The 27,797-nt window shown below is 50.6% G+C and overlaps 1 protein-coding gene and 4 non-coding genes across 5 annotated transcripts in view; 2 read left to right on the forward strand and 3 right to left on the reverse strand.

Moving 5' to 3' along the window:
* The window catches only part of LOC120375609 (zinc finger protein 850-like), a gene marked incomplete at both ends in the record, with an annotated part of 390,939 nt that overhangs the window by 143,165 nt on the left and 219,977 nt on the right, over positions 1-27,797 (forward strand). The window lies entirely within an intron of this gene.
* TRNAF-GAA lies at positions 4,291-4,363 on the reverse strand. Its single transcript has one exon. It is a non-coding gene; the product is annotated as a tRNA-Phe (tRNA).
* Positions 10,006-10,087, reverse strand: TRNAS-AGA. Its single transcript has one exon. It is a non-coding gene; the product is annotated as a tRNA-Ser (tRNA).
* On the forward strand, positions 16,603-16,675 carry TRNAT-CGU. Its single transcript has one exon. It is a non-coding gene; the product is annotated as a tRNA-Thr (tRNA).
* TRNAG-UCC lies at positions 25,323-25,395 on the reverse strand. The gene has a single exon. It is a non-coding gene; the product is annotated as a tRNA-Gly (tRNA).

Genomic DNA, 27,797 nt, shown 5'->3' on the forward strand with positions numbered 1-27,797 from the left:
TGGGCTCCTTCATCCACACTCCTTAATGTCCTGCCTGGACTATCATTGCAGCTGGAGGCTTCCTTCCAGTCATTTCTCACAAACAAGTCACTGTGTCTTATTCCTGCATTATTTATTACTTCATCACAGAAGTGGGGGGACAATGGTATGGTAGCCCAGGAAGGCTGGGGGAAGAACGGAATGAAGAGGTGGTGTTGTTGCAGGAGCACCCCATGTGAATAGCATACAGCTCATAATTTATGCAGGATCGGACACAGAGCAGCTGTGCTCTCTGGTTCTATGATACAGTGGTTCTCTAGTACACTTGCCCATAATCTAGGCAGGACTGATTCTATTTTTAGATACCAAAAAGGAGGGATTGACTCAGGGAGTCATTCCCAGTTTTGCTTTGCGCCCCTGGCTGCTCGGCCAGGGGCACTTATGACAGCAGCAAATGGTGCAGTGCAAAAGGACAGGTAACCATGCCGATCTTATTACCATCTTATTACCAATTTATGGTATGGTTGATGGTACAATATGGCTGGTAACCATCTCTGCTGTCATGCAAAAGCAAACTCATGCTGCTGTGTAGCGCTGCTGGCCCGCCTCTGTCAGCGGCATCTAGTACACATACGGGGACATACACAAAAGGCAAAACAGTGTCCATGGTTGCCACGCTATGGCGTATTCCAGGGCAATTCTGGGAAAACAGGCTTGAAATGATTGTCTGCCGTTGCTTTCCCGGAGGAAGGAATGACTGGCGACATTTACCCAGAATCCACCGCGAAAATGATTTGTGCCCCAGCAGGCACAGGGGTCTCAACCCAGAATTCACAGAGACAGCCTAGACTCAGTTAATTGTTCGCCAAAATGTATCTTTGCAAGGAATTCACTCCCTGTTTCCCATCTCACAGCTTCCACTGTCTCCAGACCTGCCACAGCATCCCCCTCGCAGAGGCTGGCAAAGATTAGGCGGCGAAAGAAAAAGACAAGGGACAAGATGTTCGAGGAACGTATGGGCTGCTACCTAGCAGAGGCAGACCAGCAGAGCCAGTGGAGGGAGACCGTCTCTCTGTGCCAGCGCTCACACAGCGAACGGGAGGAGAGGTGGCGTGAGGAAGACAAGCAGGCGACTGAAACGCTGCTTGGACTAGTGAGGGAGCAAACGGACACGCTCAGGCGCCTTGTGGATGTTCTGCAGGACCGCAGGAGGACAGAGACACCCTGCAGTGTATCTGCAACCGCACTCCCCTGCCACAAAGTCCCATACCCCCCTCAACGAAAGTAATCAGGAGGAGGGGCGGCCGGGGACGTGAATACTGTCACTGCACCACAGCACAGTGCTCAAGTACCCAAAAGCTCTCATACCCTACCTTTGCCGAAGTCCTTCACTTCCACACTCACAGTAGTCCCAATCCCAGTCCCATCCCCTAACTGTGTACTTAATTAATAAAAATGCTTTGCTGTTAATTACTGTTTCCGTTATGTTTTTTCAAAGAAGACTGTGTTTGAATGGGGGGCGTGGGGAAGGGGGTGGTTAATTGCATAGGACAGTCACCTTTCCCAGGGTACAGACACGGGGGCAGGATCAGCAGCGGGTCACACACACGGTGCAGTCAGTAGGCACCCTGGTCGGTTTTTGGAGGTGGTTTCCAGGATCTGTGTGGGCGGGGGAGATGTGACTTTGCAGCGGGGGAGGGCGGTTACAGATCTTATACAGCGGTCCTTGTCCTGGACCGCTGAGTCACGCAGCTGAGGAATCTGTATCCGTCCTCCTCCACCACAAGAATTCCATAAAGAGGGATGGCAGGCTCCGTTGAAAGAAGCATTCCGGCACTGCGGACCGCTCTAGGAGCAGGAGCCTGTCATTCCTTGAGTTTAGAGGCGGTCTTTACATCACCGCACACCCTACCCAGCACAGCCTGCGTCCCAGTTTCAACCCTTTCACGAAAAGTCATGAATAAAGAAACCTTTGTTAAGTAATAATGGGACATGTATTTTATTTTTACACGTGTGCTGGAAGTGGGGGTAACGGGGTGAACGGGGTATGTAACCGAAGAGGAGAGTCAACAGTAACTGGGTAAAGAAACGGGCAGGTTCAGCTTCTCTGTAAAGAAACTGAACAGTCACAGGTCACGCTGCTCGCTGCTCGCTGGTATTTGAAGAGTTCCTTGTCGCTGTCCCAGGCGCCTGTATAGGGCTTCATGAGCAAGTGCATTAGCGGGCAGGCTAGGTCCCCGAGGATGACTATAGGCATCTGCACATCCACAACAGTTATTTCGTGGTCCGGGAAGAAACTACCTTCCTGCAGGCATCTGAGCAGCACACAGTTCCTGAAAACACACGCATCATGAACCTTGCCCGGCCACCCGACGTTGATGTTTGTAAAACGTCCCCTATGGTCCCCCAGTGCTTGCAGCACCATTGAAAAGTGGCCCAATTTCTCAGCAGCTGACTGTGGAAGAGGTGGACGATAAAGTGCGAGGAGGAGAAAACGGCGATGATCGCAGTGGGCTCCATGCTTGCAGTGCTGTGGCGTCCGCGCTGTCACTGACCAGAAAAGTGCACGAAGAGATTGCCCGCAGGCGCTTTCAAGGAGGGAGGTTGTGATTGACGGTTCAATGACGACACTTACCCAAAACCACCCTCGACACATTTCTCCCCCCAGCAGGCATTGGGGGCTCTACCCAGCATTCCAATGGGCAGCGGGGACTGCGGGAACTGTGGGATAGCTTCCCACAGTGCACCGCTTCCAAAGTCGACGCTGGCCCCGTGAATGTGGACTCAGAAATTCGAATTAGTGTATTTAATATGGATACACAAATTCGACTTCATAAGGTCGAATCCACAAATTCGAACTAAGTTGATTCGAAATAGTCTTGTAGTGTAGACAAGGCCTGAGCTACCTGGGCTTCTTGAGATCTGCTTCACCGCTCACCACAAGAGCGAGCAGGCAGCCAAAAGAGAGGCAAAAAAAGTCCCCAGAACCCCTCCTCTTTTTCTGCACAGCCACTGCCTGTCAGCAGGATTCCTCCTCCTCCTCCCTCCTGTGCCTCAGTGTCACTAAATCTCCACACCAAGACAGCCGGTCCGTCCGCTGCACCCCAATCCCCCATGCCTGAGCCTCCCTGCCAAAGCCCTGCACCTGGCTCCATAGATTTAAGTCTCACGTGTCACTGGGAACTCGACTTCTTGTGCCCAGAGAGTCTCGGCCCCCCTCAGCAGATGACCTGAGAAACACAATGTCCGTCTTTTCCAAAGAAGGGCTTGGAGGCGTTTTTCTCATGTTACCATGTGGCCTAATGGATAAGGTGTCTGAGTGTGGATCAGAAGACTGAGGATTCAAGTCCCTTGGTGGTTGTGTTTCTGCAGTTTTACCGTTGTGCTGAACGTCCTGCTCCCTTCAGGGCTGGAACCTCTTCTTGGCCACTCAGGCCAATGCTCTGGCTTCAGCTAGAGCCCCGGGAAGGAGTTGGGGGGTGGGCGTCACAAAGGCTGGGGCATGAGCCCCAGGTGCTTCCAGTCTCGCCTTTGCCCTTCCTGACTTGCCAAAGAAAATGGGCGGCTGCCCGGGCTAGCGTGTGCGCCTGTCCCTGTGCTGGAGGGGACTTGCTACATAGCGTCTTCGGAGCCTGGGTGTTTCTCTGCTTCTCGCCAGCTGGGGAAAAGCCTCTTGGGGTAAAATCTCCTGCCTCAATGCAAAAGTGAGCACCTGGAGTGGGACCAGTCAGAGGCCCCACCATGGGGGCTGGCCCTGCTTTCCTACCGTCTTCTGATGTTGGCCACAGAGCATCAGCAGCCGCCCTGCATGCTGGTGACCTTCAGTGGGTGTTTGGCATGGCAGGGAGCAGCCTGGCTGGGTGTTTTTGTGCCTGTCTGAAGGCCACACATAGGCATGGTCCTGCCCTCCTCTAGCCCTGTGGCTTTTAAGCCTTCCCTTGGAGCTGTCAGCACCAGCCACCTCTGCTTTAGGTGCCCAGAGGAGGAGAGGTGTTGCTGGGTCACTTTTACAGATGCCCCTTCCCTGGTACTGCCCTTGCTCAGCTGCACAGAGGAACTTCCATCCCCAATCCCTCCTGTCACTGCCCAGCAGCTCTCTGGCACCATTCCTGAGAGTCACCCTGCCTCACTCTCTTCCTGCCATGTTGGGAAAGACAGCTCCCATCTCTCATCATTAAAGGTCAGGCAGCCAACTAGGGGCAGAAGCCCACAGTATCTTTTCCTACTGCAGAGCCCAAGCTCAGGAACTCACCTTGGGTGCAGACACTGCTGTGCTCCCAGAAAACAAGCCACCCCTGCACAAAAAGGGGCTGCCAAAGCCCAGGGTTGAACCAGGGACCTTTAGATCTTCAGTCTAACGCTCTCCCAACTGAGCTACTTTGGCAGCTGCATTGAAGTATTTTGGCCTGTTCCTTCTCTGTCTGGGATGTTTTTGTCAGCAGTTGCACACAAAAAGGACAGGAAAATGAACGGCTGCTCCACACCCCCACCGGAGGAACCCGGCGCCCTTAGCTGTGGGGAGTAAGTGGCTGTTGGCTGACAGGGCCTGTCCCGAGGAGCTGGAACAGCAGCTGCCGCCTCCCCCTCGGCTCCAGGCTGTGGGAAATGCTCATTGCCTGGCTGCATGGGCGGCTGCTGCTCCGTGCTCTGGAGAGCGTCTGTATTGCTCTGTCAACCCCCCGTCTTCACTGAGCCAGTCTGGTAAGGTCCCAAGTGCCCCCTCCGGCCTGGCAGCTGAGAGTGTGTGCAGACATCAGCCCCCCTGCCAGCCCCACAGGCAGCAGCAGCGCCAGCCCCCCAGCACCACAGGGGCACTCACTGCACTTCCTGTGGGGAAATGGCTCCTTGGCGTCCAGCTGCTAGAGTGAGAGCCAGGAGAGAGCAGTGTCTGGCTCACCGTGGGGAGAGAAGAGACCTGGTGAGTGCGGATCTCCCTCAGCCTCCCCCGCAATGCTGGTCAGTTGTATTGTCACTGTGATAGTCAGTGCTTCCCCCATTTCCTCCCCAGGCCCTGCCCCCACGCCACCCCTTCCCCCAAACCCCCACCCCTGTCCCATCTCTTCCCACCCTGCACCTTCCTGCCCCATTCCTCTCCATCCCCCACCTCTTTCTGTCTCTGCTCCTCCCCCTCCCCGCCCAGTGCCTCCTGCACCCCACTGAACAGCTGATCACTGGCAGGTGGGAGGCGCTGAAGGGGAAGAGGAGGAGCTTGTCAGCAAGGCCCGTAGTGGGGGGGGGAGGGAGCTGGCTGCCAGTGGGTGCTGAGCACCTATTTTTTCTCTGTTGGTTCTGCAGCCCCATAGCTCCCATGGAGTCGCTGACTCAGCTCCTTTCACACGCTAGAGAGAGGAGCAGAACCAGGGCTATGGCTGATCTATGGGGCACTAGGTGAGTGGCAGAGGCTTCAGGCGCTGAGAGTTTGCCTGACCCCTCAGGGACACAGTGTGAGGGGGCGTCCCAGGGATCTCTATGAATGGAGCAGAACTTGCGGTGGGGAGAGAATTGAGAGTGTCTCAGGGGGTTGTACAGAGGTATTGCCCGGGTGAGGGACTGGCTAAAACACAGGCCTTGCTGTTAGCAGGATTCAAACCTGTGCAGGTGAATCCTATTGGATTTCAACTCCAGCATCTTAACCACTCAGCCATCACAGCTGTGAGCACAAAACTGCCCCCAATGCCAGAGAAACTGGTAAAGAATCACAATGCCCAGGCGTGAAGTCATCTGAACTACAGAATTCCCACCGCAAACCTGGCTCCCAAAGCACAAGGGGGGTTGGGGGTTTGTTCTCTTTGCTTAGCCGTGTGCAGTCGCACAGAGAGCGCGTTTAAAAGTCTCCCCTCCCACAGAGCGGGAAGGGGAAATGATTCTCAACTTGAAGCCTGATGTAGGGTGACCAGACGTCCCGATTTTATTGGGACTGTCCTGATATTTGCTTGTTTATCCCGCGTCCCGACCGATGTTTGGTCGGGACGCTGGACGAACAAACAATTTGGTCCTCTGCTCCGGCACACAGGCAGAGCCCGGAGGGACAGTCGCCCCTCGACTCCGCCCCCTCCTTCCCCCATTGGATCTCTCCCCAAATCCCCACCCTGGCCCTGCCCCCAGCCCCACCCCCTCACTGCCCCATCGGATCCCTCCCCAAATCCTCGCCCTGGCCCTGCCTCTTCCCCAAGCAGGTGGCATCCTCCTCCCTCCCAGGTTTGCACACGGGCCATGGCCATGGCCGGGAGCACAGCATGGAGGCTGCTCCATCCCTGGAGCCTGCGGGGCAGCGCAGTGGGGCTGGGGGCAGTGCGGAGCGGGCAGGACCCAGGTGGGTGAGGGGCGGAGACACACATGGGGCAGACACGCTCCTGCCGGGAGGGCCCGGGCCCGGCTGCCTGGTTCTCCCCTTGCCCGGGAGCTGCAGGAGGGACCTGGAGCACAGCTCGGCTGCAGAGCTCGGAGCCCAGGCTGGGCCCAGGAGCGAGGGAATGGGGGAGCTGGGGGTGTATCGGGGGTCGGAGCCGAGAGTTGGGTGGAGACGGGGCTGTGCCACTGCCGCCTGGTGGTGCGGGGGAGCCTCCGGCTTTTTTTGTTTTGGCTCCGCCCCCCACGTCCCGATATTTCATCTTTGACATCTGGTCACCCCAGCCTGATGTGAATGAGGATGTCTGGACCAAGGGTCCAGGAACTGGCCTTTGCTAGTGTCATAAACAGATAGTTAAGGGTTAAGGTCTCTTTTACCTGTAAAGAGTTAACAAGCTCAGTAACCTGACGGACACCTGACCAGAGGACCAATCAAGGGACAAGATAATTTCAAATCACTGTGGAGGGAAGTCTTTGTTTGTGTTCTTTGTTTGGGGTTGTTCTCTCTTTGGATCTAAGAGGGGCCAGACATATATCCAGGCTCTCCAAGCTTCCTGAAGTATTCTCTTCTATTCAGTATAGTGAGTATTAGAAAGGCGGATTAGTCTTATAATTAATTTCTGTATTTGCAAATGTGTGTTTGCTGGAGAAATATCTTGGGTAGGGTTGTCTGCTGCTTCTGCCATTTCAGGCCTGCTGGCGCCCTCTGGCGATGAGGTTGGAAACAGGTTTGGAAGCACTGGCATCAGTGCTGGCAATGGTTCTGCCGCTGGTTGCTCTTCCAGTTCCGGTTCTGGGGCTGGATGCACTATGGCGGTTTCAGTAGGTGGCATGGGATCCGGTTCCACCACCTCTGTCTGGGTCTCTGGTAACACAGACAGGGCCCTGGTGGACAGCTCAGGAACAGGGCTGGGAGTGGAAGCTTGTTTGGCCTGGCTGCGGGTGATCACTCCCCCCATCTTGGCCAGCTTCACATGGTTGGCCAAGTCTTGCCCCACTAGCATGGGGATGGGATAATTGTCATAGACCACTTTCCTGACCAGCCCTTGTACTGGACAGGCAATTGAGCTGTAGGTAAGGTTACAGATTTTGATATGAATGGAGAAATTGTGATTTGGACCTCTGGGTTGATGAATTTCGGGTCCACTAAGGACTGGTGGATAACTGACACGTGTGCCCCGGTGTCTCTCCACGCGGTAACCTTCTTCCCACCCACTCTCAAGGTTTCCCTGTGCTCCGGGGGTATTTGAGAGATATCTGGGCCTGGGGATCCTTGGTGTGATGATGGTGTAATGGACTGTACTCGACTGGGGTTCTTGGGGCAGTTGGCCTTTATATCTCCCAGTTCATTACATTTAAAACATCGCCCGGCTGACGGGTCACTGGGCCGAGGTGGGTTGCTGGAGACTGGTGAGGTGGGACCATGGGTAGTCTGGGGCTTTCCTTGGGTTGTAGCTGGGGTCTTGGGTGCCCCCTGGTTATATTCACTCCCCTTGATAGTAGCTTTTTTCTTTTCTGCTATTTCCACCCATCTGGCTCCAATCTCCCCTGCCTCGGTTATAGCTTTGGGTTTCCTATCTATGATGTACCATTCTATTTCCTCAGGAACACCATCTAAGAACTGTTCCATTCTCATCAGAAGGGACAGCTCTTCAAAATTTTGAACCTTTGTTCCTGATATCCATGCATTCCAATTTTTATCAATGTAGTAGGCGTGTCTGGGGAATGACCCATCTGGTTTCCACTTTAGGGCTCTGAACTGCCGACGGGCATGCTCAGGTGTTAGCCCCATTCTGATTCTGGCCTTTGTTTGAAACAGTTTATAATTGTTCATGTTTTCCTTAGGCATTTCAGCTGCCACCTCTGCTAAGGGTCCACTGAGCTGTGGCCTCAGCTCTATCATGTATGGTCTGTAGGGATGTTGTACCCATGGCAGGTCCTTTCAAAATTTTCCAAGAAGGCCTCAGTGTCATCACCTGCCTCGTAGGTGGGAAATTTCCTGGGATGGGGAACAGTGCCTGGAGAAGGGTTGTTAGGGTTGGCTGGAACATTCTGCTTAGCCTTTTCTAATTCCAGGGCCTGCTTCTGGATTTCCAGCTCTTTCTCTTTTAACTCTATTTGTCTCCTGTGTTCGGCCTCTTGCTTCTCCATCTCTCTCTTGTGGGCAGCTTCTTCCCTGGCCATTTGTGCATTAATTAGTTCCATCTGTCTCTGATGTTCTTTGTCTTTCTCTGCTGCTTGCAGCCTAGCCAGTTCGAGTTTGTCAGCTGTTTCACTGGTACTCATGTTTGTGTGCTTTCTGGTGCTGGCCACACCCCTCTGCAGTCAGTGAATTGACTATGTTGCTTCAGCTCAGGTTGCTTGGTTTACAGTTTCCTAACCTTTCTATTCCCGACTGAATAAAAAGAAAACAAAACTTTTCATTTGCAAATGTTTTTGCTGTGGCTGCTGGCTGAGAAAGGACCAGAAAAACTGGTTTGTCCTGTCTCTCTCAAACTTGCTAATGCACTCTCAGTGGGAATCTCTTTCTAACCATGCTTTGTTAGAAAAACCTAATACCTCTGCCCCAAGCTGTTTTTCCAAACAGCCAAAAAGGAAAAAACTTCTCTGTTTTGGTTTCTAAAAAAAATCTCCACCGCTGCCTACCATGTCATAGGTTTATTCCCCACTTTGAACTTTAGCGTCCACAAGATGGGGACCTGCATGGACTCCTCTAAACTTAAATCCTAGTTTAGATCTGGTTATGCTGCCACCAGCTAGAAATTCCAGTGTCTAGCACACTCCCTGTTCCCCCAAAATTTTCCCTGGGGAACACAGATCCAAACTCCTTGGATCTTAACACAAAGGAAATAGCCCATTCCCCACCTCCCCTCCCTTAGCCGTCAGGAGAGATCATCTTGATTCAAACCCCTTGAATCAAACAAAGAGAGATTCCTTTCCCTCTCCTCTTCCCCTGAGATTCCAAACAAGGGAAGAAATCAATCAGATTCTAAAAAGAGAAGATTTTATTAAAAGGAAGAAAGAAAGTACACTATCTCTGTAACACCAGGGCGAAAAATATTACAGGGTCTAGCTTATAAACCAGAGGGTCTTCCCCCCGCCTTCTCAGAATAATTAAAAGTAACAGCAAACAGAAATAAAGAGATTTCTCCAGCAAACACACATTTGCAAATACAGAAATTAATTATAAGACTAATCCGCCTTTCTAATACTCACTATACTGAATAGAAGAAAATACTTCAGGAAGCTTGGAGAGCCTGGATATACATCTGGCCCCTCTTAGATCCAAAGAGAGAACAAAACCCAACAAAGAACACAAAGACTTCCCTCCACAGAGATTTGAAATTATCTTGTCGCTTGATTGGTCCTCTGGTCAGGTGTCCGTCAGGTTACTGAGCTTGTTAACCCTTTACAGGTAAAAGAGACCTTAACCCTTAACTATCTGTTTATGACAACCCTGCAGCCAGTTGCACAGTGGGATAGCTACCCACAGTGCACTGCTCTCTGTGGCAATCCAAGAGATGCTAGCATGGATGTGCTCTGGTGACATAGGGTGGACGTGCAACAGTTGTTCAATTAAAACACCTTAACTAAAGCCACATTTTCCTTTAGTATAGGCCTAGCTTAAAAGTGAGACAAGACCCAGCTCCACTGAAACTAAAGAACCACAACTTGCTCTGTAGTTGGCAGGATTTGAACCTGCGCAGGGAGACCCCAATGGATTTCTAGTCCATTGCCTTAACCACTCGGCCACAACTACTTGCTTGATGTTGAGTTCTCACTACACTCTAGTTCTGTTTCCATTGAGTGATCAATTCCAGTTGTTTCTTCAGACCAGCTTCCACTAGACACACACTGCTGTGCCCTTGTGTAAGTGTGTCCATGGCTGAACAGCAAGAATTCCTGCTCCTTTCCCTTCTGGCGGGAGCATGAGGAGTGTGTTTGTGGCTAATGACATTGCTGTAGATTGTTGTCCATTTCCTGCCTTGATCATTCAGACAGTCCCTTTCTCGTCATATCCCCAGTACATCAGTGATTGCGATAGAAGGGGGCAGGTTTTCTCTGGGGCACTGAGCTTTGCCAGGGGGTTGGTGACTCCTTTCTTTCCTCACCCTGGAGTAAACTCAGCTTTTTATTCCATCCTTGGTGTTTCAAGGAATAACAACAGATGACCAAAGAAAGAGGTGGACAGGGTGGGTCTCAGGGGAGGGGCAGAGAGGTTCGAGAGGTGGGCAGGGCAGGGAGGGGCAGAGAGGTGTGGGTGCTGAGCAGGGCAGTTCTCAGGGAGGGCTAAGAGAGCTGTGGGCAGGGTGAGTCTCAGGGGAGGGGCAGAGAGGTGTGGGTGATGGGCAGGGGTCTCAGGGGAGGGCTTAGAGAGGTGTTGGCGATGGGCAGGGCAGGTCGCAGGGGAGGTGGCAGAGAGGGGTGGGCAATGGGCAGGGTGAGTCAGGGGAGGGGGCAGAGAGGGGTGGGCAGGGTGGGTCTCGGGAGGGCTCAGAGAGGGGTGGGCAGAGCAGGTCTCAGGAGGGGGCAGAGAGGTGGGGGCAGCAGGCAGACCTTGGGGTAGGGGTGGAGAGGCGCGAGGAGGCCCTGGGGAGGAGGAGAGCGAGCGGAAGGGGGACCAGCAGGCCTCAGCCAAAGAGCAGGGGTGGGAAGTGGCCAAATGGGAGTGAGGGCAGAGCACAGGTGGGGCCTCGGAGGGAGGACAACGGGGGAAGGGGGTGGAGTGGGGGGACAGCACCACGGTCTGGGCAGGGGCCGCCCACAGGATTCAGGGGGCCTGGGGCAAAACAATTTAAGGGGCCCCTTCCATAAAAAAAGTTGCAATATTATAGAATCCTGTATTCTCATGGGGGCCCTGCAGGGCCTGGGGCAAATTGCCCCCCTGCCCCCTTCTGGGTGGCCCTGCCCTCAGCCTCTCCTCGTAAGTCCCCTGCCCCCTAATCATGTTTGTTGCCCTCCCCTAGACTCTCTCCAATTTGTTTCGGGGGGGGGGGGGGGAAGAGAACTGGATGCAATGCTCCAGATGTGGCCTCACCAGTGCTGAATAGAGGGGAATAATCACTTCCCTCTATCTGCTGGCAATGCGCCTACTAATCCAGCCCAATATGACCAGTTACCCATATTGAATGCAGACACAGCAATATTTGATAGATTGGTTCCTGTCCATTCTGGAGGTTATTTCCCACCTATTCATAAATAATGAAGCTGCTCTAAGCGGAGGGGAGAGAGCTGTCCCGTCCGTGCAGTTAACCCATCTCCCCGAGAGGTGGTAGCTATGTCAGTGGGGGGAAGTTATGTTGGTGGGTGTGCAAGCTGTGGTGTCTACATGTATATATAAAGTTTAATCAAACCCCATTTTTAAAACCCCTGTGGTCTGGGAATAGGAAAGGAGCTCTCTGAGGCAGAGCCTGTCCTTCAGAATCCTTAAGATCACTGACTTGCCTCTATAGATGTCATGGGGGTATAGCTCAGTGGCAGAGCATTTGACTGCAGATCACGTTGTCTTTGGTTCAAATCCAAATGTTCTTCCAACAAAAATAATTGCCTATTCCCTCCTGTTATGTTCAGGAGTTCCACTGAATAGGGATCCCTGAAATCAAAGGACACACTCCCTGTTTTCCTGTGCAAATGCATAAAAACCTAGCAAACATGTCCCCCAGCTGAAATCAGTTCCAATCCTCTAAGTGTCTAGGTTTGTTTTCATCAACTAAACACAGGCACATGAAGACACATTTGCAGGTCCTTGGCCTCCATGGGCTACAATGTGCAGAAGAACAAGAACCACATCCACATGGGAGGCATGGACTAGTCTGTATTACATTTGGTAAGTAAGTTGCCATTGGGACTGAAAACTCTACTGGAGGTGGACAGGAGCCTGTTACAAAAATAAAATAACCAAGATTTACAAACTCCCTGTTACACATTCAATCCTCTGTTTGTGCACACGGCATCAATTGGGGCTCTAATAAATGGCAGCCTTCCTTTAACACAGATCGTTGTTCCTTGTGACTTTCAGATACATTTGAATGGCAGCTGTTTACAGGTCATGTGCTGCTAGTTCATGAGCAGCAGCAGAGTCTCTGTACGTTTACCAACCGTAGAGCTGGGTGTGTCTGCATCCAAGTAACTGCAGAGTCAGTGTAGTACCAGACAGTTAATTGCACAGTCTCCCTTTCTGGTTTCATTGATCATTTGGGTAGAAACAGCAACGGTTTGGTGGGGTTTTTTTTTCTCCTTCCTTTTCTCCTAAGGAATGTGTGACCTTGAGCATGTTAGTTTAAGTTCCCTGTGGGCCAGGAAAATTCCATCTCCTTGAAATAGCTGGGGAAGTGACCTGTTTGTATAACCTAGAATAAAGGAGCTTTTGTAAAGCAGTTTTGTCTTTAAATATACTGGGATAAAGATAGTAAATAGTAAATTCCACAGCCAGACACCAGGCCAGGATCAATGGATGGGGCCAGGATCAATTAACTACAGAAGAAACAAACACTTGGGAAGTAGCTGTAATTTGTCCCCAAACCTTTCCTTGTTCTCATATGCTATCAGGGATTCTCTTCTAGAGGGCAGAGTTAAGGTTATCTGGGCATGTACCCTCACTCTGTATTCCCTGTTTTTCCAGAGTTTGACTTGTACTGAACTCGATGTTCTGGAAGGTAAGAGATAGTCACAGTCAAAGTTAACTCTCTGTTAACAAAGGTTTTGTTAGTGGCAAATAATGAGACTAATCCCTCACTGCGGTAATTCCACTGACTTCAATGTGCTCTTTCCTCATCTCTAGTTCCAAAAAAATAAGCAAATTAAAACAATATTGAGAACTAAAATGCTCTGAGAAAATGGAAATTTTAGAAGCTCAAATAATTCAGTTTCTTCTGTGTTTTGTGCGTGTGTAAATGGCACAACATGTTAATTTACAAGCACATCTTTCCTAACTTCTTTAAATATTCTGTAGTACATTAACTATATCAAGTGGGTTGTTCAATGCAGTGAGGTTTTCATGCATTGCCCAAAACATATTTTTTCATGCTATGTAAATGAACACAACTCATTGAACACAAAATTGTGTATTTCATGCTGTGAACTGTGTTGGTAGCTCAAATTAATAGGTTTGTTTTTTTCTCTCTCTCTCTCTCCATGAAAAAAGGAAGAAACCATGAAAACACCCATGGGAGAGAGGGGGTTTCTGAGAGCCGGGGTAGATATGGAGATATTTATGAAAGGGGGAGAGGCCAAAGTAGGGCCTTTAGCTGGAGCAAATGGGGAGGTTTTTTGTGCAGTTTCATTTCAGCCAGCCTCACATCCTGTAGTCCCTACTTCCCCACCCCCCCAACAAAGCCACCTGTGACTCCTGAGACAGCCCCACGTCAAAAACTGCAGAGCCCCCAGCACTCCCTCTCCTAGCTGGAATGAGGCTAATCATCTAGTGGAACTAGCTCCGCAAGGTCACTGGATGCAGTGGAAACAGGAGGGCTCTGAGTGTAAACCATAGTCTACCTAACCCATGTGGGGATGTAGCTCAGTGGTAGAAAACATGCTTTGCATGTATGAGGCCCTGGGTCAATCCCCAGTATCTTCAAGTTCATTTTTTCACCCTGGTGCTTTGCTCATGCCCAGCTGGGATGTGGCCCACCAGTCTCCCTGCACCAGTTTCAATCCTGCTCAGTAAGGGGCAAGTGCCAATTGCATGGAAGGTAGGTGGGGTGGGGGGTTCTGCTCCTAAGTCACCTTGGTACATTTAAGATTCCCACCCGCTGTGCTGCTTGGGACAAAGGTAGACGAGAAGGGCGAATCCTCCAGCACTGGAGGGAAAGGTCCCATCTGCACAGACTGAGAGGCAAGGAAACAGAGGGGCAGTCAGTGCTCAGAGAGGAGAGAGGTCAGTGATTTACACCCAACAGGGGACACTGTCTTTTTGAGGCGAGTGCAGTTTGCTTCGGATGATGCTGACGATGGGTAGAAAAGAGGCTGGAGTCAATGACAGATGAGACCACAGAAGGGGAAGGGGAATGGCAGCCCCACAGAAGGTCCTGGGTGCTCAGATGCCCCAGTTATTGCACCCTGGCCTGTCACAGAGAGAGAAAAGACCCAGCGGGACCCAGCCCCCCTACAGTGATCCCATGGACAAGAACCTGGCTAGGAGTGGGGTGAAGGTTCCCTGTGGGCAAAGGGGAGCTGAAATCCCTCATTGTCCTGGAATTTAAGCAATGGAAGCTTCAAACCCTGCACGGGTGTGGGCTGAGGTGCATCAGCAGAAGGTTGGGCTGGACAGGGGCGGCAGGTTTGTACAATTTTTGGTGGTGCCCAGAATGGGACCAAGTCCTGCCCCCCCCCCCCACACACCTGCCTAAGGCTCTGGGAGGGAGTTTGGGTGTGGGAGGGAGAGGGGCTGGGCTCTGGGAGAGTTTGGGTGCAGGGTCTGGACTCAGTCAGGGGGTTGTGCTGCAGGAGGGTGTGCAGGGGGCAAGCTCTTGGAGGGAGTTTGGGTGCAGGTGTGGGCTCTGGGTTGGGGTTGGGGGTGCAGGAGAGGGTGAGGGGTGCAGCATTTATCTCGGGCATCTCCCAAAAGCAACCTGCACCCTCCTCTGGCAGCAGCCCCTAAGCGGGAGGGCCAGGGGTGTCTCTGTGCATGGCTGCCCGCAGACTTCACCCTTGCAGCTCCCATTGCCACAGTTGGCAGAGTTGGCACTCAGGGCGGGGCAGCGCACGGAGACCTCCCCCACACCAGGGACGTGCCAGCCGTTTCCGGGAGTGGCGTGCCACATGGAGTGAGGGCGGGCAAGAAACCGCCTTAGTCCCCTTGTGCTGCTGGTGGTGGTGGCGGGGGTCCCCGGGCCCTTTTAAATTGCCCAAGGGTGGCAGGCAGAACTGAGGGGGACACTCCCAAGGGCCTAACGTTGCTTTGCACAATGATAAATCTTGGAACAGGACAGAAATGAAATAGCAGCAGAACCTAAGGAATTAAAAGCCTCCGGATTCTTGTGTGTGCACTGACTCCAAACGGAAACTGTAATTTGACTTGCTTTGTGTCTGCGGCTGGTAAAATATCAAGGCAAAATCATTCCAGTGATCGTGACCCTGGGATTGAGGAGGCTTTGGTCTTATTAAAATGTAACTCGCATGTTACACTTGTGTTTTTAAAGGTGGCTTCCCCAAGCAATCCCAAGTTGTTCTTCCCACAGCTGGCTGTTGGGGGGCAGCAGGGGATCTCCCCAATCTGGGGGAATCTCTCTGGGCCCCACTGTTAATTCTCCATCCTTTCTCCCCCTAACCATGCCCACCCCTCCCCCCACATTATCAATGTTTTGGAGAAACCCCTCCCTCCCTTTATGGGATACAGACTCTGTGACAGAGACTGACTGGGGCTCCTCTCTGCACGGCCCCAGTGGGGAAGGAAAGAGACTGGAGGGAGGGGGAGAAGACGGGCAGAAGGAGTCAAATGGGGCTAAACCAAAACAGAGGAGATTTTCTTTCTGTCAAAATGTCCTGGAGTCTCATGGCTGAAAAGCCGCATCTTGAGTTAGGTTTGATGCATCAGCCTTTCAATTACCAGGCAAAGGTGTGAATCACAGAGACTGATAACTGCCTGCTTCCCAGCTTTGCCTAAGGCTTTGGCTACACTTGCACTTCAAAGCGCTGCCGCGGCAGCGCTTTGAAGCGCTAAGTGTAGTCAAAGCGCCACCGCTGGGAGAAAGCTCTCCCAGCGCTGTCCGTACTCCACCTCCCTGTGGGGAATAACGGACAGCGCTGGGAGCCGCGCTCCCAGCGCTGGGGCTTTGACCACACTGGCACTTTGCAGCGCCGCAATTTGCAGCGCTGGAGAGGGTGTTTTCACACCCTGCTGCAGCGCTGCAAATTTGCAAGTGTAGCCAAGGCCTGAGAAGCACCTGCACTGGTGCAACTGGTGAGCGCAGAGGGGGCTACTGCTGGGATTATGAATTCAAGCGTTATTTGGAGCACTGTTTTTTATTACCTGTGTAGTTTCCCCAACTTGCTTTGCTTAATTCACATGGAAAGTGCCCTACTAGGAAAAGGAGAGTAAGTTCTAAAAGGTGGCAGTAGGTGCATAGCTTGGAAACATCCCCTCTGTGCTGCCATTAGTTCCAGTAGATTGTTCACTGGCAGCCTGAATTGATTTCTTTGCTGCTGTGAAAGCTGCCAGGAAAAGTCTCTCATCACCAGAGCTTCCTGCTTCTTCCAGCACATCTCTGGCTTCTTCCCTGCCCCAGTCACTGCTGTAGGAGGGTCCTATACATACTGAGCCTAAAAGTTTTCCAAGCCTTCTTAGCGCAGTTGGCAGCGTGTCAGTCTCGTAATCTGAAGGTCCTGAGTTCAAGCCTCAGAGAAGGCAATGGCTTTTGCTCCCTGCTTCAGATTATCTACAGGAAATCAGAGAAAAGAAACTAGAGGAGAGTGGTTTCTATATACCCTCCCACCCATCTCTCTCTCTCACACACACACACACACAAAGACTTTTCTAAGGCATTTTCTTTTCCTTCTCTATGGACCTTGTATTTTTCACAGAGCAGAATAAAACAAAAACATGCAAGTCCAAGCCTAATACAGTATGAAACTCAATACAGATCAAATCTCACCCTCAGAGATCTTCCAATAAGCTTCTTTTGCAGACTAGACTTATTTTATGTCTGGGCCCAATCTTTTCACCTCGTATAGTCCGTCTTCCAGCTCAGGTGGTAGCTAGGGGATGGCTCATGACTGCAGCCATGTTTGTTCAGTTCCACCCCCTTATACAGCTTTAGTACAAGGCAGGAATTCTTTGTCTCTCTCTTGGGGAAGAGCCCCAGGTTTAAGATGGATTCCTGTACCAGGCAACATGGTCACATGTCCTGTGAGACCCCCCAAGCCTTCATTCTTCCTGGCCTGACTCACAGATGGTGCAGGACAAAGCCATCTCCAGTCAATTGTCCTGGTTAATGGGAGCCATCAAGAGTCCAAACCACTATTAATGGCCCACACTTTGCATCATTACAACAAGACCTCAGAGTTATAGTTCATATTTCTAGTTTCAGATACAGGAATGATCGGTTCATACAAATAGGATGAACACACACAGTAGATTATAAGCTTTGTAATGATACCTTACAAGAGACCTTTTGCATGAAGCATAGTCCAGTCACTTTATATTCACACTCATTAGCATATTTTCATAAAATCCTATGGAGTGCAACGTCACAGCAGGGAAAGGGTTTTACTGCAGCGCCTGGCAGCAGTTGAGTTTCATGTTCAGGCTGTGGTATGAGTTCCTCCAGGTTTCTTGTAAGCACACAGGGACCTTCGCGGGTGCTCTCGATACAGGAATGGCCCCAACACGATAAAGTGATGGGAATTGCATTTTCCTTTTTTATTTCTGTATTTCCAATGACATTTCTGTTTGTGATTTCGTTTTGCTTTGTATAACTGTGTTTTCTCAGGGATTTGATATTTAACTGAAAAAAGACTAAGGTCTCAGGGCACTGGATGGAGGAGCAGGCTGGGGCTAAGACTGCTAAGAGAGCAAGAGTAGCAGGTTTTCTGTATTGTTTCCTTTTAATCTGAGGGTCCAGGGTTCAAGTCCCTGGTCAGGTAAAAAGGGAACAGTTCCCCACAGAAGGAAAGAAGGCATCTCTCCAAGATGTTATTTGACATCACCTTTTCCCCCAGGACTTGGCTTTTCACTAGGAAGGGCCATGTACTGCCTGGGACGGAAGGGGCAACTTCCTCACATGCCCACTGGCCTCTCAGTCTGGTTTAAGAAAGGCCTCTGGGAGCTGCAGCAAACTGCTGCAGGCCAACTTGGTGAGCAAAGGCAGGGCTGCCCGCACAGGGTCATCCTCACCAGAGCTCAGCAGAGTTCTGGGGGTTCCCTATTGGTCCCATGGTGTAAGAGCAGCACTCGGGGCTTTGAATCCTGCAATCTGAGGTGGAGTCTCAGTGGGATCTGAGGACAATTCCTGTTCCACAAACCCTTCTGGGTCTTCCAAGGCTCTATCTTGCTTTCTCAAAGGCCATGAAAGCCTGTCTTTTGTCCACTGGCTGTTGTGACTTGAGCACAAGAGGGGACGTTTGATCCAGAAGCCTGGCTGTGCCTGGAGTCCTGTAGGTAGGGATGCGAGCTCCATTTCCTCTGAGTCCTGAAGCTGGGCTGCAGCCTGGCCTAGGAAGCAGCCCTATTGGTTGACCTACTGGCCCAAAGTCACTTGGGCGGTGTTGGTGTTCCCCAGGGATGCTGAAGGGCCTAAGGGAGGGAGGCTCAATACTCCCCCCTATCAGTCAGGGCGGAAAAGGAGGGCTGCAAGAGTGGGCAGGTTGATGGCTGGGCCTTCTAGCGTTCGGTTGGGGGCGAGGTGGGGGAACGCGAACTGGGAGAAATGGTTGCTGACCTGTGAGGAGTGGTTTGGCTGGTGGCGTAAGTGGACCTTGTCATTACCTACAAGGTTGTCATGCTCAAGACCCATCTGTGGGGAATTTCCTGAGCCAGGTATTTCCCCGTGCTCCACGAATGCTGCTAAGACCGAACACGATGGCCTTCCACTTCCTGTGGGGCAATAGGATGTCCCTACTTAGTCAGGAGAAGTGCGGCTTTTCTGCCATATTAGAAGGGGGGTTGAGTCTGGTGGGCCTTGAAGCCTTTTACGGCTCTACTTTTTGTGTTTCAATTTTCAGTGGGTGGCTGAGCTGGAGGGCAGGTCAGGCCCAAGGGGAATGGTGGTGCAACCGCAAAGAACCCCACTAACTCTTCCGATATGGCTGTATTTTCTTTTTACCCCACTGGGTGCAGCACCAGGTATGGAATGGCCGATGATGGCAGAAGGGGGAGGAGATTAGGAAGCCCCCCTCCCCCGGTGTTCTTCTATTCCCACCTTACACCCTACAGGATTTTCAGTAGGTGGCTAGGTGGAAGGTGCTTCCAGGATGGCTTCATGCGCAACAGTGGCCACTCTCACAGCAGCGGTGGCCACAGCAGCGAGGCCCCCCTCCCTTTGGCTCAGTCTGAACAGAGGTCAATGTACCACTGGGTGAGACAGGCTAATTTTAGGGAGCTTCCTCTGATGGTGAGAAACTGTCCCCAGAACTTACTGACAGGAGCTTTAAAGTATTTGCAAAAAAATTCATCTCGCCTTCGTGGGCACTCGCAATGATGCCCTTTTTGTGTGCCAGGGCTGACAAAAACATCCCAGACAGAGAAGCAGCAGGCCAAAAAAGTGCCATTTATATGCTGAAGTAGCTCAGCGCTGGACATCTAGAGGTTCCCTAGTTCAATCCCAGGCTTTGGCATGCTCTTTTGGTCCCTTTGTGTGCTGTGGTGGGATGTTTTCTGGAAGCACAGCAGTGCCTTTACCCACCATGAGTTCCTCATTTTGGGCTCCCAAGGAAGAAAAGACAGCATGGACTTGTGCACCGAGTTGGCCCACCTGACCTTTCTTTCTTCTCTTGCTCTTTCTCAGCAAGTGGAAGAAAAAGAAGCTCTGCCTCTAGCTGGAGTCAGAAGGGTGACGTAAGGATGACTTCCTGAATGCCGGCTCCAGTCCTTTGCTCTACCAGCTGACCTATCGAAGGGCTGCCACCTCTCTCTCCAGGTTCGCCCATCGGTGTGTTCAGAATGGAGAGGGGTAACTAGTGGTGTTCCCCAAGGGTCAGTCCTAGGACTAATCCTATTCAACTTATTCATAAATGATCTGGAGAAAGCGGTAAACAGTGAGGTGGCAAAGTTTGCAGATGATACTAAACTGCTCAAGATAGTTAAAACCAAAGCAGATTGTGAAGAACTTCAAAGAGATCTCACAAAACTAAGTGATTGGGCAACAAAATTGCAAATTAAATTTAATGTGGATAAATGTCAAGTAATGCACATTGGAAAAAATAACTCCAGCTATACATACAATATGATGGGGGCTAATTTAGCTACAACTAATCAGGAAAGAGATCTTGGAGTCATCATGGATAGTTCTCTGAAGATGACCACGCAGTGTGCAGTGCCAGTCAAAAAAGCAAACAGGATGTTAGGAATCATTAAAAAAAGGAGAAGAAGATAGAGAATATCTTACTGCCTTTATATAAATCCATGGGACACCCACATCTTGAATACACTGCGTACAGATGTGGTCTCCTCATTTCAAAAAAAGATATACTGGCATTAGAAAAGGTTCAGAGAAGGGCAACTAAAATTATTAGGGGTTTGGAATGGGTCCCATATGAGGAGAGATTAATGAGACTAGAACTTTTCAGTTTGGAAAAGAGAAGACTAAAAGGGGATATGATAAAGGTCTATAAAATCATGAGTGGTGTGGAGAAAGTGAATAAGGAAAAGTTATTTACTTGATCCCATAATATAAGATCTAGGGGCCACCAAATGAAATTAATAGGCAGCAGGTTTAAAACAAATACAAGGAAATTCTTCTTCACACAGACACAGTCAACATGTGGAACTCCTTGCCTGATGGGGTTGTGAAGGCTGGTGCTATAAGGGGGTTTAAAAGAGAACTAGATAAATTAGTAAGTTTCAGAATGGAAGCCATGTTAGTCTTTATCAGCAAAAAGAATGAGGAGTACGTGTGGCACCTAACAGACTAACAAATGTATTTGAGAAACAGTTCTGACATCATAATAAAAAAGGCTGACAAAGGAGGTGCTGTCGTCATCATGAATAGGTCGGAATATGAGCGAGAGGTTCCTAGGCACCTCTCAAACACCACATTCTACAAGCCATTACCCTCTGATCCCACTGAGAGTTACCAAAAGAAATGACACCATCTGCTCAAGAAACTCCCTGAAAAAGCACAGGAACAAATCTGCACAGACACACCCCTAGAACCTCGACCAGGGTTATTCTATCTGCTACCCAAAATCCATAAACCTGGAAATCCTGGATGCCCCATCATCTCAGGCATTGGCACCCTGACAGCAGGATTGTTTGGCTATGTAGACTCCCTCCTCAGGCCCTACTCTACCAGCACTCCCAGCTATCTTTGAGACACCACTGACTTCCTGAGGAAACTACAATCCATTGGTGATCTTCCAGAAAACACCATCCTGGCCCCTATGGAGGGAGAAGCCCTCTACACCAACATTCCACACAAAGATGGACTACAAGCCGTCAGGAACAGTATCCCCAATAATGTCACGGCAAACTTGGTGGCTGAACTTTGTGACTTTGTCCTCACCCACAACTATTTCACATTTGGGGACAATGTATACTTTCAAGTCAGCGGCACTGCTATGGGTACTCACATGGCCCCACAGTATGCCAACGTTTTTATGGCTGACTTAGAACAACGCTTCCTCAGCTCTCGTCCCCTAACGCCCCTACTCTACTTGCCCTACACTGATGACATCTTCATCATCTGGACCCATGGAAAAGAAGCCCTTGAGGAATTCCACCATGATTTCAACAATTTCCATCCCACCATCAACCTCAGCCTGGACCAGTCCACACCAGAGATCCACTTCCTGGACACTACAGTGCTAGTAAGCGATGGTCACATAAACACCACCCTATACTGGAAACCTACTGACCGCTATACTTACCTACATGCCTCTAGCTTCCATCCAGACCACTCCACACGATCCATTGTCTACAGCCAAGCTCTAAGATACAACCGCATTTACTCCAACCCCTTAAACAGAGACAAACACCTACAAGATCTCTATCAAGTGTTCTTAACTACAATACCCACCTGCTGAAGTGAAGAAACAGATTGACAGAGCCAGAAGAGTACCCAGAAGTCACCTACTACAGGACAGGCCCAACAAAGAAAGTAACAGAACCCCACTAGCCGTCACCTTCAGCACCCAACTAAAACCTCTCCAGCGCATCATCAAGGATCTACTACCTATCCTGAAGGACAATCCCTCACTCTCCCAGATCTTGGGAGACAGGCCAGTCCTTGCTTACAGACAGCCCCCAACCTGAATCAAATACTTACCAGCAACCACACAACAAAAACACTAACCCAGGAACCTATCCTTGCAACAAAGCCCGCTGCCAACTCTGTCCACATATCTATTCAGGGGACACCATCATAGGACCTAATCACATCAGCCACACTATCAGAGGCTCGTTCACCTGCACATCTACCAATGTGATATATGCCATCATATGCCAGCAATGCCCCTCTGCCATGTACATTGGCCAAACCAGACAGTCTCTACATAAAAGAATAAATGGACACAAATCAGACATCAAGAATTATAACATTCAAAAACCAGTTGGAGAACACTTCAATCTCCCTGGTCACTTGATAACAGACCTAAATTTGCAATATTACAACAAAAAACCTTCAATAACAGACTCCCACGAGAGATGCTGAATTGGAATTAATTTGCAAACTGGACACCATTAAATTAGGCCTGAATAAAGACTGGGAGTGGATGGGTCATTACACAAAGTCAAACTATTTCTCCGTGTTTATTTGTCCCCCTACTGTTACTCACACCTTCCTGTCAACTGTTGGAAATGGCCGTCCCGATTATCACTACAAAGGTTTTTCTCCCGCTGATAATAGCTCACCTTAACTGCCCACTCTCATTATAGTGTGTATGGCAACACCCATTTTTTCGTGTTCTCTGTGTGTGTATATATATATATATATATATATATATATATATATGTATCTTCCTGCTGTATTTCCACTGCATGCATCCGATGAAGTGGTTTTTAGCCCACGAAAGCTTATGCTCAAATAAATTTGTTAGTCCCTAAGGTGCCACAAGTACTCCTGTTCTTTTTGCAGATAAATTAATGGAGGTTAAGTCCATGAATGGCTATTAGCCAGGCTGGGTAAGGAATGGTGTCCCTAGCCTCTGTTTGTCAGAGGGTGGAGATGGATGGCAGGAGAGAGATCATTTGGTCATTACCTGTTAGGTTCGGTCCCTCTGGGGCACCTGGCATTGGCCACTGTTGGCAGATAGGATGCGGGGTTGGATGGACCTTTGGTCTGACCCAGTATGGCCATTCTTATGTTCTTATGAAGGGAGGGGCAGAGCCCCACAACAGAGTTTCTGTAGTGTAGTGGTTATCATGTTTGCCTAACATGCAAAAGGTCCCTAGTTTGAAACCAGGCAGAAACACGCTGGTTTAACTTTCCCAGCTCCTACTGGCCTGTCCCTGCTGTTGTAGGAGCAGCAGTGATTTCTATGCTCAGAAGGTCTGTTATACTTCCCCTGCTCCCACTTTTGTCTCCGCTCCCTCTCTGAATGCCTGTGAAGTGGCTTTTCCCCTCCCGTTCCCCCCTGGAATGCTTCTGGGATGAATGGGCTGGTTGAAGAGCAGAAGAGCTCCCAGGTAGACAAGGTGTCTGGGACTCTAATTAGGCAGCACTCACACACCCAGAGCATGGACACTGCCCAAGGTGGAGTGTGACCAACCAGATGCAACCAAGTCATCTCTGGTCGTAGGCCATGAGGTGCAGGCCCTTAAAAGGGGAAGGGACCCTGTGCTCAGGAGAGCACTCACAAGCTTGTACCTCCAGTGAATGCCCTTTGCCCGGACCGCCTGGCCAGTGGTTCACAGCGTTGCATTTCACTGTGCCTCAGGAAGACTTACCTTCATCGCACCATCCATAGCTGCGCTGTGGGACACTTACCTTGCAGAATCCTAACATCTCCAGTGCTGTGCCCGTCCTGGGAGTGTGAGTATGCGAGTGCGAGTGTGACACCCCCTGCCCCCGCTTATTTTGAGCTTAGCTGTCAGTATAACAAATGTGCTGCTTTCTGCCAAACTCTGGTGGGTCATTTGTCCTCCTTACACTTACTAGTTGGCCCAATTTTGGGTAACACCTGCGATAAACTCAACCCCTGCAGGACAGAGGGTGGTGAAATGAGCTGAGAAAAAGCCTTAGCATCAGCAGGGGACAGCTAGAGGATCTTGGCCTGTCACCTTTTGAAGCCTTGTGGCTTGGTCTCCTCTGCCCTTGGAGGTTGGCCTATGGTGGCCGGCTCTTGCTGCTGGCTTCCTTTGTGTGCCTTGCCAAAGGAGGGAGTGAGGCAGGAATGGGAAAAAAGAGGACAGTCGAGCTGAGGAAGGCAGGGCAGAAGCTCAGCGCCTTAGTGCGGCTAAGTGGGGTTAGTAGAGCGCCACCATTCGTTCTGCAAAGCCTGGGGAGGTGCGGTTGGCTGCTGGGAGGTAGAATCCTGTGCCTGCCTCTTGGCTTCCCAGGGATGGCTACTTGCAGCCCAGGAGAAGGACGATGGTTCTGGGTGAAAGGAAGACAAGCAAAGCTCTGGGAGGAAATTTGGGTGCGGGGTGCGGGCTCTGCGCTGGGGGAGGGGGTTGGGGTGCAGGAGGGGTGGCACTTACCCCAGGCACTGCAGCTCCCAAATTGACCCGTACACACAATCCTGCGTCAGCAGCTCCTAGGTGGGCGGGGCCAGGGACTCTCCGTGCGCCGCTGCCTGCAGGCGCTGCCCCCAGAGCTCCCATTGGCTGCAGTTCCTGGCCAATGGGAGCTGTGGAGTTGGTACTCAGGGCAGGGGCAGTGAATGGAGACACTCCGCCCACCCCAGGGAATGCTGGGACATGCCGGCCATTTCTGGGAGTGGCACGGAGGGACGGAGGCAGAGTGGGCAGGGAGCCATCTCAGTGCTCCTGGCACATTTCTGCACACCCATGGGGGGAGGGGAGCAGAGGGCCTCCATGTGCTGCCTGGGGGAGGGGCAGAGCACAGAGCTGCCTCCCCTCCCGTGTCTATTACAGGAGTGGGTGGGTGGTGTCTTTTGGCCTGCAAGGTGCAGCAGGTCGGACTGGATGATCACACTGGTCCCTTCTAACCTTAAAGCCTCTGAGTCTAAAAGGGAGATGGAAGTAAAGGAAGTTTTTTAAAAAATAAACCAAACATTGTAATATCAGGATAACTCCAACAGCTCATTGTATAGTCCCGCCCCTTTCTTCCTCCATTGTGCGTTGAATGACCTGCAGCACATGGATTCTCTCATTCCATTGATAAACTGATACAATGTGACTGAAATTAAATCACTTCCCAGCAGAGAAAACATCACATCATTGCATTAGCTGGGAATTGAACCCAGGTCAACTAACTTGGAAGGTAGCTATGCTCACCACTATACCACCAATGCATCTGGCAAAAGTGTCACTTATGCTTGCCTAATGAGGTTAGACCAGCGTTGAAGAGATTTTTCTGCCTGTTAAAATGTACTGGATTCTCATCACTAAAAAAACCCCTCATGACTAAAAAAAACCACCTCCATCTTCACTTGGGTTTCAACCATCAGCCTTTCAATTAGCCACCAATGTTGTTAATCACAGGGTATGTCTACACTACGGGATTATTCCGATTTTACAGTGCATCCGAGTTCAGATTGCTGTCCAGAGCAGTCACAATGGTGCACTGTGGGATGGCGCCTGGAGGCCAATACCATCGAATTGCGGCCACACTAACCCTAATCCGACATGGCAATACCGATTTCAGCGCTACTCCCCTCGTCGGGGAGGAGTACAGATATTGGTATTAAGAGCCCTTTATATCGATATAAAGGGCTTCGTTGTGTGGACGGGTGCAGGGTTAATGACCTTTAACGCTGCTAAATTCGATATAAACTCACAGTGTTGACCGGGCCAGAGAGAGCAGCAGGTTTCCCATATTGTTTCCCGCTCTTGTTTTCTTTACTAGTTTCTCCTCTGCACCAACTTGCTCTTTTTCTTCATGAGCCTGGCTAGCTGAAGTGGGTATTCACCCATGAAAGCTCATACTTCAAAACATCTGTTAGTTTATAAGGTGCCACAGGACTCTTTGCTGCTTTCAGTTGGCAGAGCATCAGACTTTTAATCTGAAGGTCCAGGGTTCAAGTCCCTGGTCAGGTGATAAACTACTCACCAAGATCTTAAACTGTCTTTCCCATGTCCTCTTTGATGTTACTTTTTCTCTTCAGGATTTTCTCTTTCCTCAGAAGGGCCTTTTTGTGTGTGGGTTTGAAGGGGCAACTTCCTGACAGCCCCTCTGTCCTTGCAGCCTGGAGGAATAAAGGCCTCTGGGCATATAGCATGTTCCTCCCTTGCACACACACAGACACACACAAACACACAGAATATCCCTAAGGAATTAGAATCACCTGCTGCCTTCCCCGTCCTTCTGGATCCCCAAATGAAGATGCTCTTCAGCCTAAACCCATGTCCCCTCTTTTCCCAGTGCCCCTCAGACCCAACCCTCAGTCCCTCCTATGCTCACTGCTCCTCACTGCCAACCGGAGCCTGCTCCTCTTCACCCTTCTCCTCTGTCCCAACCCACAGCCCCCTCCTATTCCCGGTGCCCCTCAATCCCAATCCACAGGCCCCGCCTCCTCATGCTGCTCCTCAATCCCAACCCACAGCTCCCTCCTTCCCTCCAGCAGCAGGTGCTTCAGACCCCCTCAGGAAGATTTTCTTGCAAGGTTTCGTGTACGAGTCTGCATGTGGATTTTACAGTATGTTGGAAATAGGTTGGGTTGTTTGCTGAAATGATCACTTGTGGCTGGTGTTGGATTCCCAGTCTCCATGTTATAGGGGCAGGAGAAATAAAGGGTTGTTATCCTTGTTGTGTGAACCAAGGGCAGCACAACTGTGCTTGGCAGACCCTGATTGAGGGACTCATCCTCAGTTCAATAGCACTTGCTAGGCAGGGGACATGGGTTCCAAAGCTGAGTGGGTTGGGGCTATGTCCATACTGCAATGAAACACTCATGGCTTTCCTGTGCCAGTGCAGGCTCCCAGGCTAGGGCCATGGGGTGGTAAATTTGCACTGTAGACATCTCAGCTCAAGCTCAATATTGGGCTCTGGGAGCCCTCAAGGTTAGAAGGGAGTTTAGCAAGCAAAAAAGATAAACGGGCAGTGGAGTATTACCCTGGACTTGACAGCATTTCTCCATTGGTCTGTGTGCTTTGGGGCAGGGACAATAACACATCCTGCTGCATCTGTTATTTCAAAGGGCGGTTTAGGATTTTCATTCTCACACATGGTGCATGAAGCAGGACTCAACCCTCAGTGCAAACTAAATGAGCTGCCCACAGGTTCTGGCAGCCACAATGAGCATTTAGTGTGAGAGCCCAGACCTGCCCCTGTCCCAGAGGGAGGGGGGTCATCTGTGACAGGCTGGAACACTGACCTATCAGCTCTTAACTCTCAGTAATTCCATTATCAGTGCCTGTGAGTGTAATTGAAACAGCCATATTGGGCTGGACCAAAGGCCCATTTAGTTCTCTGACAGCTGCCAATACCAGGTGCTCCAAGAGGTACTCAACAAGGCACCACTTGGAATTGAACCCAGGATCTTTTGTTTACAAGACAGGTGCTTTAGCCAACTAAGCCATGGTGCCTGCTTGTGGCTCAGGGACACTCTCTGCCCACACCTGACTCCCTGCCATCCCCACTGGGGCCTGAAAAGCTTTGCTTGTGTTGGATTCTGCAAAGCAGAGGAGAAGGTGAGGTTTTCCTTGCAAGCTGTGTGTGTGTGTGTGTGTGTGTGTGTGTGTGTGTGTGTGTGAA

This window comes from Mauremys reevesii, linkage group 12 (assembly GCF_016161935.1).
Source record: "Mauremys reevesii isolate NIE-2019 linkage group 12, ASM1616193v1, whole genome shotgun sequence".
Taxonomy (NCBI): domain Eukaryota; kingdom Metazoa; phylum Chordata; order Testudines; family Geoemydidae; genus Mauremys; species Mauremys reevesii.